The sequence below is a fragment of the Marmota monax genome, unplaced genomic scaffold (assembly GCF_021218885.2).
Source record: "Marmota monax isolate L192 unplaced genomic scaffold, Marmota_monax_Labrador192_F-V1.1 WCK01_AAM20220418_F8-fsc00030, whole genome shotgun sequence".
Taxonomy (NCBI): Eukaryota; Metazoa; Chordata; class Mammalia; order Rodentia; family Sciuridae; genus Marmota; species Marmota monax.
In genome coordinates this window covers 6,510,881-6,524,697 of record NW_026691988.1, presented here as the reverse complement: position 1 = coordinate 6,524,697, position 13,817 = coordinate 6,510,881, and the positions used below count along the sequence as shown (strand labels likewise).

The following is a 13,817-nucleotide window of genomic DNA, read 5'->3' as shown; positions in this document are numbered from 1 at the left end:
GTAGTTTGGATATGTTTGAGTGTCTCCCCAGAGGTCTGTATGCTGGAAGCTTGGTCCCCAACATAACAGTATTGAGAGGTGGCAAATATTCAAGAGTAAGGGCCGAGTGGAAGGTGGTTGTCATAGAAGTACCACCTTTAGAAGGGCTAGTGTAGCTTCTCACAAACTCATGTTAGCTTGCATAAGCATGGGTTTTTATAAAATGAAACCATGCTCTGTGCTTGGTTCCTTCTTCCCACAGCCATTTCCTTTTCTACTTCTATACTATATTGTGACAGTCAGGGGGCCCTCACCTGAAACAGCACGATGCTAGTTGAACTTCCCAGACTCCAGAATTATGAGTCAAGTAAACTTTTTTTCTTTATGTTATCTAGCAAAAAGTATTCTATTAAACTAACACAAAAGGGACTAAGTTCCCTTCTCTGAAATATTTCACAAGGTGAGCAGGCCTTACCCAAGGCAGCTAGAACACAGATAGTGACCTGCCTGTCACATCACATTTGTCCCCATGTGTATCTTGGCTCATAGTCCCCAGGGTGGATCAGAGATGACCCATGTGGCTCCATCCATTTAAATGTTTTCTGTGCTCTTCCATTCCCTCTTTGGATGGGCCATGGGCCCTGTGTTGACTCTAATTCACGAAGAAAGGAACCGCCTGTGTGGCCCTGCGGGGACTGACCTCACTCATGTTTACTCATGAGGCAGGGTGGGCAGGCCTCCAGCTCCTTCTATTGCTTGTTTGTAGGGGATAGTCCAGAATGTCCTCTTTTGACAAGAACATTACTCATGCTTTTCATCTTCCTGACATAAATTCTGCCAATGTAGTGATCATTTTTATGAGTTGGTACTGAGCACTCCTACATATTTTGGTCCAAACCCATAGTCTCCTGTGCCTTTTGCTTCAGAACTTTTTTTTTTTTTAATTGGTGGTAAATCCACTTCATTGCCTTTCTCTCACTGTAGCAAGACCAAACTTGAAATTGGGCTTTTTCAGTGAAGTTAAGAAAAACAAGTCGTGTTTAATCATATGTGATTTAAACACACACACACAAACACAGTAAAAATCCAGGTGCGGCATCGAGCATCTCTCCCTCTCTGGAGTTGTCGAGCTTCGGAGGTGATCTTGGCATGATGACCTCTTATAAACAACATGGTGCCTCCACCTTCCAATACACTGTACTTTATGATTGATGATCTACCATTGCCTCCCTCACCTCCTATACTCCCTTTTAAAATTCCTGCCCACGAAAAGATTTCATTTTTAAGACATAAGATGCATAAAATTAACATTGGCAACCTTCATCTTCTCTTTTATGAGCAAGAGGTATTTCAGATGCCTGAGGCCAGGTAACTCTGATTTTAGAGTGAAGCATCATGAAGACTATAAAAGGAATGGTGAGGCCTGCTTGTCCCCAGCTGCAGAGCTTATACTTTGCAGCCCCAGACTGCTGAGCATGAACTGTGCAACCTCGGTCCTGGGCCCTGGGGAGGTGAGGGTCAGGGGTTCAGATGCTGACTGTTTTTCCAAGAAATAAATATACTGCAGTCATCATCTCAGATTTGACTGAGTAACACAGAAAGGATTAGGGAGAGTTTGATTCTTCTGTGTTAGAGATAGTTATTTGAAATGTTAGCATTAGTACATTGTTTAACTGAATTTTGGTACATCCACTTGATGGACTATTTTACAGTATTTTAAAGTAAAAATTGGAAGAAAGGAAGTAATCTAGGAGTTTTTATGATAAAACTGTAATATAAAAATCCAAAGGCCCAATTTCATCATCACAGCAAATGAGAAGAAATATGGAATAATAATAATTAATTAGGTGATATGTTATAGGGGGAGAAAATGTGGGTTTTTTTCACTTTCCTATATTTACAATATTTCTCACAGTATACTTGCATTGCTTTTAAAAAATAGATCTTGCTCTTAAAGGCTTGACTGTGTCCTGAAATTCTTGATTGTTCTTTAGGGCATGTACTTAACAGAAGGCCTTCTACTCCCCCTTTCTTTCTCTATTTTAAATCTCCATACCCATGGTCAAGATGACTTCATGAAGTATCCATATCCTAATCTGGAGAATTTGTAGCAGAATCTCTGAATACAGATATAGTATAAAAATGACTATATTAAAATTTTTCATGAAAACAAACAAAAAGTTTTTGTCAATTTCTTCTAACTAGTATTTATTTTTAAAAAATAATATTTGATTTTAAATAATTATCAATTTACTGAAAAATTAGAAAGCTAGTACAGAGAAATCCTGTATTCCTGTATCCTAGGTCTCCTAGTATTTACATCTTACATTAGAATGGCTACATTTGTTAAAATTGATGAGCCAATACACTATTATTGACTAAAGTCTATTATTTATTCATATTTTCTGAGTTTTTAACAGTGTCCTTTCCTTTTTTTTAACAGTGTCAGAATGTCATCCAAGATGCCACATTTTCGTGCAGTTGACTTCTTAGGAACCTCATGGCTGTGACAGTTTCTCAGACTTTCCTTGTTTTAGAACCTTGGCTATTTTGAGGAATACTTGTTAGGCTTATTTTTTTTAAGGAGTGTTTCTCAGTGGAGTGTTGTCTAATGTATTTCTCCAATTTTTACTGGGATTATAGGGTTTTGTAGGGAAGACCACAGATGGAGAATCACTCCTACCTATTGCATCCAGAGTATGTGCTACCAACATAACTTACACTGTTGATGTTGACCTTGGTCACCTGGTCCAGGCAAGTAGAAGATCTTTTTTAAGCAACTCAGTGTTTAAGTATCTACCACGAGAAAGTAATCATAACAAACATGGTGGGGGAAAAAAGCAACAAGCAAACAAACATAGCCAGACTTTAACCTGTGACCTCCAGGATTTATTAAGGACACATCACTCTTCTATGCGTCCCCTTTCTTCTCCTCCCCATATATCCACCTGCCCCAGCCCTCTGTGCCTGGACTCCTCTATTGGCTTCTATTTAGTCGTTAGTGAAATTATCTATAAATTATATTTATCCCATTTCAGAAATTAAAATTCACAGAGCCTCCAGCATCTTTTGGAGGCTCCAATGTTAAGTTTTGTGCTGTGAAGGACACAAGTCTAGATTTTATGTCAAGAGGGAGATTATGCATACAGAGATATTTTTTTCCTTCATGATGACAGAATGGATAAATTTCATAATGTTGTCAAATAAAAAATGTACTGTGACCGAATGTTCTCTCTGATATGTGGATGCTAAAACAGAATAAGGAGTGGGGGGAGAATAGAAGTACTTTGGATTAGACAGAGAGGAATGAAGGGAAGGGAAGGGGAGTGGGAATAGGAAAGACAGTAGAAAGGCAGTGGACATTACTTTCCTATACTCATATACGAATACACGATCGGTGTAGCTCCACATCATGTACAATGAATGGAAAGAATGGTAAGTTATATTCTGTGTATGTAAAACATGTCAAAATACATTCTCCTGTCATGTATAATTAAAAAGAACAAAAAATTTTAAAAAAACATAAAAAAAATTTATTGTGAGTAATGAGAGCCTACTGCCTGACCATGCACAGCATTGCTAAAAGGTGAGGCTTGCAGGTTAAGGAGACATGGTAGGCTCACTTTCTAAGCAGCCTCATTTCCCCCCACTTAATAAAAACATGTTGAATGAATAATTTAATATTCTAATAAAAAGCTGAGGTCATATCAATAATAGTTTTTAGATCAAATCATCATATTTGCCCCCAAATTATCCACAGTTAATATTTGTTAATTAAAAATAAGTTAATAACTAAATGCATGCATAAATTTTCCTAGAGATAACTGTCCACTCAGCCCTGCCATCAGTCTTTTGGGGAACACGCTGCATCCACACTCTTAGTTCCTTAACATCTTGAACTCCCGCCTGCACAAAAATTGAGCAAGCCTGATATTAGGACAGTCACTTCATAGGCTCATACTCACCTACCCCAGGGCGATGCACAAAAATGAATTGGATCAACTAGAACTTTCCTTTGGAATTTTGGACTAAGGAATAAAAGATAAATTGCCAGGAAGCAAAATTATTAGAGCTTTACAATTGACATAGCCTCAAGTAAACCAAACTCACATGTAAGATGCAATTATAAAGTGGTGTGGAGAAGAGAGAGAAAAAGCTGGTTGGGGAAGAAGGTCCTTGATGGATACTGTCAAAGACAGGCAATGTGAAAGAACATGAAAGAGACCAAAAGACAGAAATCGGGACTCACAACTGGGAGACATGGAGGGCCTGGTGACTTTCTGACAGGAGAATGTATTTTGACATATTTTACATACACAGAATATAACTTACCATTCTTTCCATTCATTGTACATGATGTGGAGCTACACTGATCATGTATTCGTATATGAGTATAAGAAAATAATGTCCACTGATTCTTTGTGGTTTATATGAATAGTCAGATATTCATGTATGAATAATTATATATTAATAGTTTATATAAATAGTCAGATAACACCTGCCCCACTTTGCTGAAGTAAAATGAGATCTGTTCCTCAGGGTTCAAAGAATATTATTCAGAACAGTTTAAACAGGCCCCCAAGCCATTAACAGGCTGATAAATTTTTCAAATTTAAATAATCTCCCTTGCAAAAAAAAAAAAAAAAAAGGATATTTTAAATGTCTTAGAGTGCCCCAAATTCCAAGTCTGCTGTTTCTCAAAATGTTTGTTAGATCTAGTACAGGAAAGATGGAGAGGATGGAAACCAAATGGTGGCCACACCCCTGTCATCCTTAGTAATAGTGTAGGCATGGTGTCTTTCCCAGAAATGATGATGTTTTTAATGAAATCAGTTATGTGCTGTTGAGTAATAAGAACACTGCACTTATTTTATAACTGTGCAAAAACATGACCCAATAATGTATTAAAATATGCCACAAGTAGAATGTTATGCATAGCAACAGATTTATAAAACATTAATTAGATGTTGCTAGCTATTCAGGCCAACAAAATCTTTAAAAATAAATATTTAAGTAATTATGCTTCCCTTCAACAGAGCCTCTGTTTCTTTTGCATAATAATTTATTTGTTTCCTTTCAAGTATATTTCTTTGAAACTTTCTTGGACTCAACTTTCTAACTTGGGAAATGTTTTAAAATTTAACTTATTTTTAAAAAATATAATTGTGGAGTCTTCAATAGATTCTTTTAAAAGAATTATTCTTTTCAATAATTAAAAAAGTTTGACACTTTTTTCCTTCATGCAATTTGAGAAGATTTTACTGAGTCCCATTTGAAAAATTGGATTATGTAATTGAATTAGAATTAGATTTATATAATGATATCAGTTTTATGATCCAAGTGAATCAGAATTGTTTTTAAGATTAATAACATCTCCAGAGATAGTACCTAAGTTTGGTTAATATTCAAATGGATTTTTATTCAACTTTAGTTTTTTTAACAAAAAGCATAATCAAGTTCAGACCAAGATGTTAAGCAGATGGAGGGGAAAAATGGCAAAGCTAGGTTATTAAATTGAATTTTATTTTGTATTTGGTAAGTTGAGATTTCACTTAAGCTGGAGACAAACTTCACATTTTGGTCACTAAAATCTCAGTGAGAGTTGCTGTATCCAAAATAACAGAATATCCGCCTGTTTCATCAGGATGACTCCTGGGGTGGCAGGCAGTGCTGAGTGGGGCTTTCACTGAATCCTGGCCATGAGGGATCAGAGAGCAGAAGAGGAGGCAGAGCAGGGTGTGTGGACTCTGCCAACCATCCACGCCTCTAGCCATTGTACACTCAATGCTTTGATTGATGTTCAGTGTTTCCCTGATGGAGGGACTGTAGAAACAACCCATGCTATTCCTAGGACCCAATAACAGCCCAAACCCCTTGATCCAGAGAATGCTTTCATCTATATTTGTTTTGTTATACAAAGAGTGATGGACACTTTATAGGGTGCACGCACAAGTCGACATGTTGGGATTGATGAAGGTTTTACCTTTTGGGCATTGAAGTACTAAATGAATAGACACAGGCCTTTGGAGCTCCTTTCTTGCCCATAGATAATAACCATATCACCAAAACCAAACTGGCCTCGGCTGCTATCTTCACTCCCTGTATTTATAATTCTAGGCATCATAATTTATGTTGATCTTGTCTGTTCCATTTTCTTGGAAGCTACTCATAGGTTAAAAACTTTTCTTTTCCTTAAAAGCTCCTCATACTGCCCTAGATCATGTTCTGTTCACAGAGAGTTCAACGAATACTGTGGTACTTAGGACTGATTTACTTAACTTCCTCTCTCTCTCTCTCTCTCTCTCTCTCTCTCTTTCTTTCTCTTCCTTCCTTCCCTTCTTTCACTCCCTCCCTCCATTTATCTTCCCCATATCCTTCTCAAGAGATTGATTTTATTTTTCTCCTGCTTTTTAATAAACTGCTTTGTTCATGAGTCTCACATCAAGGACCTCTTTTCTATTTTCTTCATGTAATTTTTCTAGCCATCCCTTCAAATTATAAAAGTGCTGAAGGTATAAGCCCTTCTGCAGGCAGTAAGATAACAAGTCTGGCAGAACTTTCCTTTTGGCACAAGTAGCACTTGAGTTTTCTTTTTCAGTTTCATGTTCCATTTTTCCACCAAAGCTTCACCTCTGTACCAAATGACAAAGAATGGTCAAGAACACAAACCCAAAACACCCAGACCCAGTCTCAAATTGGAAGTAATTTGCTATAGGCCCAACATTTCCTGGATGTGCCCTGTTTTATTATATTTATTTTTATTTGTCTTATGATAGATCTCCACATTTGCTTTACTATAGTTTCCTCTGAATCTCTCACATAGGTGTGGATGCTCCCAAGGGTTAGATGGCGCTTCTCTGTGAGCAGGCTGCACACTCACATTGAAACACACTTCAGCAGAAGAAGCAAGAGCTAAGAATGCCTGAAGGCGGACTCTTTTGCTGTTCTAGACAATCAGCTGCTTCACCTACGCCTGACAGCATTAATGACATGTGATTTAAATATAAAAACAAAATTACCAAGTTATGGCATCCTATAATGAAGGCTTATGACTCTTGAACTTTTGTTGAGAAATACATGACAGCTTATGTTTGTAAGCTTTGCCTAAGAGTTTATTGAAAATAATAATAATTTTTAACAATCAATTTTTTTTAAAAAAGGCAGAATCATGTGACCAAGTACTGTTCCAGAGTTCAAGAGTTTTACCACTTATCAGACTTGTGACCTGCACATGTTATTTCGCCCCCTATGTTCTTCAACTGTAAAATGGGAGTGATACTGCGTACTTTATAGGGGAGTTGATTAAATTAGTAAATTTAATTAAATTAGTAAATTACTACTTAGAAACTATAAAATCAGTGAAAAAAACATTTATACATAAATGAAATTGAGATTTGTTTTGTTATAGGAGTGGTATCAGGCAGTGTTGACTTCAGGGGCCTCAGAAGGTGGAACTCAGCCCCTATATTCCCATGTGAGCTAGAACTCCTGTTATCTCCATTGGTCCCTCATCATACTGTGACAACAGTGCACAGCCTGCTATCTCTCCTAACTCTCTGTCCCCAAAGATAAGCCATGAAGCCATTGGAAAGAGGTCATCCATCATGACATTGCTTGGTATAGTTATTCTTTAGAAACTTAGCTCGCAGTCTGGGTGGGGTGTGTTGGACCAGGACGGCAGGAAACACAGCTGGACAGGCGCTGTCTTTCTGGCGCTATCTTGTCTCTGCATGTTATTGTTTCAGGACATACATTATTTTTGTTCTTTCCCAGGAAACTTTAACCTTTCAAAAAGGCAATGATGAAGATGCTCATTGACACTGACCTCAAAGACCATCTCTCAATGGAATCACTGGCAATTGATTTTTTTTTTCTCATCACCTTGGCCCTTTATTATCTCCTGGTGATAAACCCTATGTGGCTATTTTTCATTGTGTGGATAATCTAGCAACCAAGCTTTGGGAGCCCATGTTTATATTGTTTCCAACAAGCCTGGTTTTCAGCTGGATCTGCTCCCACTACAACCCTGAGATAATACGTCAAAATGAAAAGGACCCCATTGTGGTTGTAAGAACATGTAACAGAAATAGGTTTCATAAACAAGAGCAAAATATAGGTGTTGTATACGTGCAAGAACAATGAGAACAAAGCTCTCTTGATGATGTTTACACATGTGAACCTCTAAAGAGTGAGAAGAATCATGAACATTTGGAGTTCAAAGAGCCTACTGTGCGCAATAGTGGTATTCCCATCTGAGTGCAAGAGATCACCAAGGTGACTCTGTTTCCACTAGCTGATTACCAGCCCAGGCCTAGAAACTGCAGGCCAAGAAAGACTTCCTCAGGTGGCTCCTGAAACTTTCTCCTTTACTACTGAGCCCAAACAGGTAGAGGCATAACAGAATGTTTAAAACAGTCACCAAATGGCCCCTCTCTTAAAAAGAGAGATGAATATGCAGTCTTTTCGGCAGAAGATTCATCGTTATTAATATCATCAAACATATGAGTTAATATTGAGCCTGAACAATTAGATTTCTCTTATCAAAAGTTCAGGTACAGGGAGAAAGAAGGAAGCTTCTGAATTAGGGATTTGCTTATCGGAACTCAGGGTATGGAAAGGGGATATTTTAAGAGGGCTTTGGAGTCAGGATGACAAGAACTATCACCTTCATTCCCAGACAACCCTGGGTTCAAATCCTACCTCTGATACTTAATGTGTAAAGAGTTTCTACCCTCTTTCAGTCTTAGAATCCTCCTGTATAAAATGAGGAAGTTTATAAAGTTCTTGTTATGTTTAAAAAAATAATGTATGTAAGTTTGTACATGATAGGTTTGAATAAATGGTATTTATGAATTAGCTCTTAGCTGAAGAAGACGGAAGAATAATATGACTTGTGATTTAATTTGGTATCTCATGTAGAGAAGACCTGCAGACAGAGTTACTTTGGTATAATTCTCCTGAATCAACTAAAGAAGCATTTCTGGAACCTCTACTATGTGCCACCATCCTCTGCTGTGTACTGTGGCAGGGATAGAAAGGAAGAAGTCACTCACACAGTCCAGGTTAGACATGTCAATAAATGTTCTCATGGGATTGTCTCCCATTTATTTTCATAATATGGTTTCTAACCTGTAGAGGACAAGTAATAAATATTTGCAGAATGAATAAATGGGGCAGCGAACAAATATATTTATAATTAGAATATGTTTTCTCTACTGAAAGAAGCATGCAATTCAGGAGAGAAAGATGCACCTAAGAACTGTTGGAGAAAACCAGGAAAGGAAATAGCAGAATACCCCATCGGCAATCAAAATGTTTTAATAGTCTTACCCAGTGAAATGAGGATGCTCATGAATCCTTCAAATAGCTATGCCTAACAGAGATTTCAGAAAAAAAACAAACAAAACAAAAACAAAAACTGCTAACATATTAAATTGGCAAACCCTGGTATGGACATCTCTTGCATCCTAAGCCCAGGGCTAGACAAAATAAATACAAATAAAAATGAAGTTTAATGGGGACTCTTGAGGAACTCACAGGTCACTGGAGCTGATTGTTCTAAAGTCTTTATATGGTTACATGGGGTTAGACTAGAATTCCTACTGGATTGAGATTTTGCTCTGTATTTTACCAAATGTAAACAAAATATGCTTGCAAAATATGTTTGCAAAATATGCAAATATCCTTCTATGCCAAAATATGCTTAATGCCAGCAACTGATAGAAAACGACTTTTAGCAAGGTATCTATATAACTCAGAGAATAATAGAGGTATGTTTAATAGCATTGGAATTATATCTTTTGCATTTTTAAACACAGTGAACTTTACATATTTAAAATTAAGTAAAAAGAGAAACATTCGTTATGTTTTTCCCCTAAGAATTGTTTTCTCGTCTTAATTATTGGTTAGTGTTATAACCACTCACCACAATCCAGACCTCAGGCACCAAGCTTCTTCCTTTCCATTATATTATTCTGCTCGAGCAGCTTCAGCAAAAGTTTCAAATAAAGAGGAGAAGAAGAAAAACTCACATCAGTAATTTGTCACATCTATGAATAGTTCTATTAAAAATTATATTATAGGCAGAAAAGTGAAATTATTAACTGATAATATTTTGAGTGATCAGGATTTGACCCTCCTTGTCCATTTGGGGATCTACCAGTTCCCACTGTGGGCCCTGTGGTTCTCCACTCACCCCCACTTTTGACCACAGATCCAAGTTGTTCAGTGCATCTCATTCTCCCTCAACTCAGTTATTATTTCGGGATTTCAAATATGACACAAGTCAACAAAGCAAAATTCAATGCAATTTTGCTAGATTTTTTTCTGGGAAAGATATTATGAATTTTCCTTATGGATGTGGATTTCAGAGCACAGAGCAGCACACTGCTGCCATTTTATACCTTAGCCATGACGGCAGTAACATAGCTGAAAATAGAGCCAAGATCCCTTGCTCAGCATCTCCTGATTTTCCTGACAAGATTAGGCATAATTCCACCCCTTTGCAGTTGCTTTCTACTTCTTTCCTTCCTTCTGCAAAAAGTAACAGAATCAACTCTGCCTTTACCTTAGCCTCTTGCTCTCTACTTTGTTTGGTCTTTAAGAAGGAGAGAAGGAAGGAAGGAAGAAATGGAGGGAGGGAGGGAGGGTGGGAGGAAGGAAGGAAGAAAACAAAACAATAAAAATGCCACCTGTAACCATCAATCAGCACATGTACAAATACACCATGTATTTATGTCAAAATACACTCTACTGTCATGTGTATTTAATAACAACAAATAAATTGAAAAACCAATCAACCAACCAAACCTCTCCCTTCACTCCACTCCTTCCAAAATTCTGAAAAGAAAGGCCTACACTTACCATCTCCATGTCTTAATCTTTCCCCTCACTCCTTTACCCTCTCTCTGCACTGAATTCTAATCTCTTTCTTCCACCAAATTTTTCTTGCTAAGGTCACCAGTGACCTCAGTCACAAGAAATTTTGTGGCCGGCAGGCTAGTTCTGACTTTTCAGCACGTTCAATTTGGACACTCTCTGTTCCTTTTGAAATACTACGTGCCCTTGATGTCTACAATGTCACACATGTTCTGTTTTTCACTAACATATTTCACCACTTTTCTGTTTTACTTCACAAGCTAATCTGTCGTTACACAGACTTAAAATGCCAGAATTCCTAAAACTTTATGACTCTATTTTTTTAAAAAATCAACCATCTATATTCCCTCCTACAGAAATCCAGCTAAGCCCATTGCCTCAATCACCACCTGCATGTGGTTGACTGAAAATCATTATTTCTGTCCTTTCCACATTCTCGTATATCTAGATCTACCTTGACAGTTATTCTCCAAATATCTCAAAAATTCAGCTCACCCTCTTTCTCATCCTTGCCCCCAAATCTGTTCCTCCCCAATATTTCCATCTCAGTGCACATCACAACCACCATCTTTGACCGTTTTAGCACAAATCCCTTATCCAGCTGCCTAAACATTCTATGTATTAATTACTAGAGAAGGATGTTGGAGTTTCCAAGTATAATTGTGGGTTTTTGAAAATTCATACATGCACAAAATATAGCAATATAATTTGGCCAATATCATTCTCCATTACTTTTCCTTTCCCTCCCTTACTCTCTCCCCATGTACCCTTTCCTCTATCCTATTGATTTCTCTTTGATTTTTGTGAGATTTGCCCCCCATGTATCCCCCACTTTTCTTTTCCTTTTTTTCCCTCTCTGGTTTCCACATATGAGAGAAAACGTACAACCCGTGAACTTCTGAGTTTTGTTTATTTCACTTCACATAATGTTCTCAACTCCCATCCATTTTCCTGCAAATGACATAATTTCATTTTTCTTTATGGTTGCATAAAACTCCATTGAGTATATGTGTCACATTTTCTTTATTCATTCATCGATGGGCATCTAGGCTGGTTCTATAGTTTGACTACTGGAACTTGTAGAGCTATAAACACCTGTGTGCATGTATTACTACAGTATGATGACTTTAATTCTTTAGGGTAAATACTAAGGAATTGTTTAGCTGGGTCATAAGGTGATCCCATGCCTAGACTTTTGAGGAATCTTCATGCTGATTTCCATAATGGTTAGAGAAATTTACAACCCCATCAGTAGTATTCCTACTTCTCCACATGCCCTCCAGAATTTATTATTATTTATTATTATTATTTGTATTCTTGATGACTGCCTTTCAGCATAGTTTTGATTTACATTTCCCTATTTGCTAATAATGTTGAATATTTTTCATACATTTGTTGATCATTTGTATTTCTTCTGTTGAGAAGTACCTGTTTAATTCACTTGCCCATTTATTAATTGGATTATTTGGGTTTGGGGTGTTAATTTTTTTTGGTTTTTATATACTCTACTACATAAAATGGATGGAAGTTCAGAACATTATATGAAGTGAAATAAACAAACTCAGAAGTTCAAGGGTTGTACGTTTTCTCTCATATATTCTTCGTCACAAGAATAACTCACAAAGATTTTCTCCTATTCTGTGGGTTCTCTCTTCCCTTTTCTAATTGTTTTCTTTGCTGAGTAGAAGCTTTTTAATTTGATGCCATCCCATTTATTAACTCTTGGCATTATTTTCTGAGTTTAGTGATCCTATTGAGAAAATCATACCTATATGCTGGAATGTTGACCCTATGTTTTCTTCTAGGAGTTTTATTGTTTCTGGTCTAATTCCATTTTGAGTAGTTTTTTTATGTGTGTGCAGAGTGAAAAATAAGGATTTAGTTTCATTTTGCTACATATAGATAACCAGTTTTCCAAGCATCATTTGTTTAAAAGGTTGTCTTTTCTCCAAGGTATGTTTTTGGCACCTTTATCAAGGATTAGATGACTGTAGGTGTGTGGGTTTGTCTCTGTGCTTTCTATTCTGTACTATTGGTCTATGTTTCTGATTTTATACCAGTACCATGCAATTTTCGTTACTACAGCACTATAATATAACTTGAAGTCCTGTGTTGTGACGCCTCCAGCATTGTTTATTTGATTTTGAATTGTTTTGATTATTCTGGGTCCTCTATTCTTCTAAATGAACTCTTTTAGAGCTGCTTTTTTTTTCTAGTTCTGTGAATAACATCATTTAGATTTTGATGGGGATTGCATTGAACCTGTATATTGCTTTTGGTAGTATGTCCATTTTACCAATATTAATTCTGCCTGTCCATGAACATGGGAATTCTTTCCATTTTCTGAGGTCTTCAATTCTTTCTTCAATGATTTCTTCAAAATTATTCATCTATAATTTTCATTGTAAATGTCTTTCACTTCATTGGTTAGATTTATTCCTAGGTCTTTCATTTTATTTGAGGCTATTGTGAATAGAATTGTTTTCCAGTGTTTGTTTTTTTTTTTTTTTCTTCATCAGATTTCGTTGTTGGTATATAAGAAAACTACTGATTTTTGTATGTTGATTTTGTAAACTGCTACTTTGCTGAATTTGTTTATTAGCCCTAGTGGTCTTTTGGAGGAGTTTTTAGGATCATCTAAGAACAGGAACATATTAACTTCAAACAGTGATAATTTGACTTCTTCCCTTCCTATTTTTAATCCCTTTTATTTCCTTCTCTTGCCTAATTGCACAAACCTGTGTTCTTAGCCATTGTGCTATGAAGTCCTCACTCTGCCATATTACTTGTGGAAAGAGTAATAATAATTCAAAGGGGATGAGATTTCCCAGGAAAGTGTCGTGAATATATGCCAATACTGAATCATGGAAAACACTAAATATGAGCAGTAGATGAAAGTAGAGGATTAGAAGAGACTAAAAAGCATTTGTATCTTTGCCTGTTTTTTTAAGGAACATCAG

At 36.7% G+C, this 13,817-nt stretch overlaps 1 long non-coding RNA gene across 1 annotated transcript in view; it reads right to left on the bottom strand.

Annotated features, from left to right (window-relative positions):
* The window catches only part of LOC131424409 (uncharacterized), an 83,738-nt gene that overhangs the window by 36,117 nt on the left and 33,804 nt on the right, over window positions 1–13,817 (bottom strand). Inside the window, exon 2 of the long non-coding RNA XR_009227350.1 lies at window positions 9,905–9,965. This is a non-coding gene — a long non-coding RNA (uncharacterized LOC131424409). The remainder of the gene's footprint in view (window positions 1–9,904; window positions 9,966–13,817) is intronic.